The sequence below is a fragment of the Penaeus monodon genome, chromosome 34 (assembly GCF_015228065.2).
Source record: "Penaeus monodon isolate SGIC_2016 chromosome 34, NSTDA_Pmon_1, whole genome shotgun sequence".
NCBI classification, from domain to species: domain Eukaryota; kingdom Metazoa; phylum Arthropoda; class Malacostraca; order Decapoda; family Penaeidae; genus Penaeus; species Penaeus monodon.
In genome coordinates, this window is record NC_051419.1 from 28,364,247 (window position 1) to 28,364,610 (window position 364).

The 364-nt window shown below is 41.5% G+C and overlaps 1 protein-coding gene across 1 annotated transcript in view; it reads right to left on the reverse strand.

Moving 5' to 3' along the window:
• Nucleotides 1-364, reverse strand: part of LOC119594870 (NADPH oxidase 4-like) — a gene marked incomplete in the record, with an annotated part of 84,846 nt that overhangs the window by 66,533 nt on the left and 17,949 nt on the right.

Consider the following 364-nt stretch of genomic DNA (forward strand, 5'->3'; position numbering starts at 1 on the left):
ACACTACCATAACCCCTAACATACACAACACAACCAACACACACACCACCATACAACAAAACAACAACAACAACAAACAAAAACACACACCAAACACCAAACAACCCCAACCCCAAAAACCCACAACACCCAAACCCAAAAAACAACACCAAAAAACCCACAAAAACAAAACAAAACCCAAAAACCAAAAACCAACACAACACAAACACAACACACACACATACCAAAACAACACACAAAACATACCATACAAACATACATACACAACATACACACAACCCACACCAACACACAAAACAAAAACCCACACAACACACACCACACCACCCACCACAACACCACCCACAGTCAACACAACCCCCAC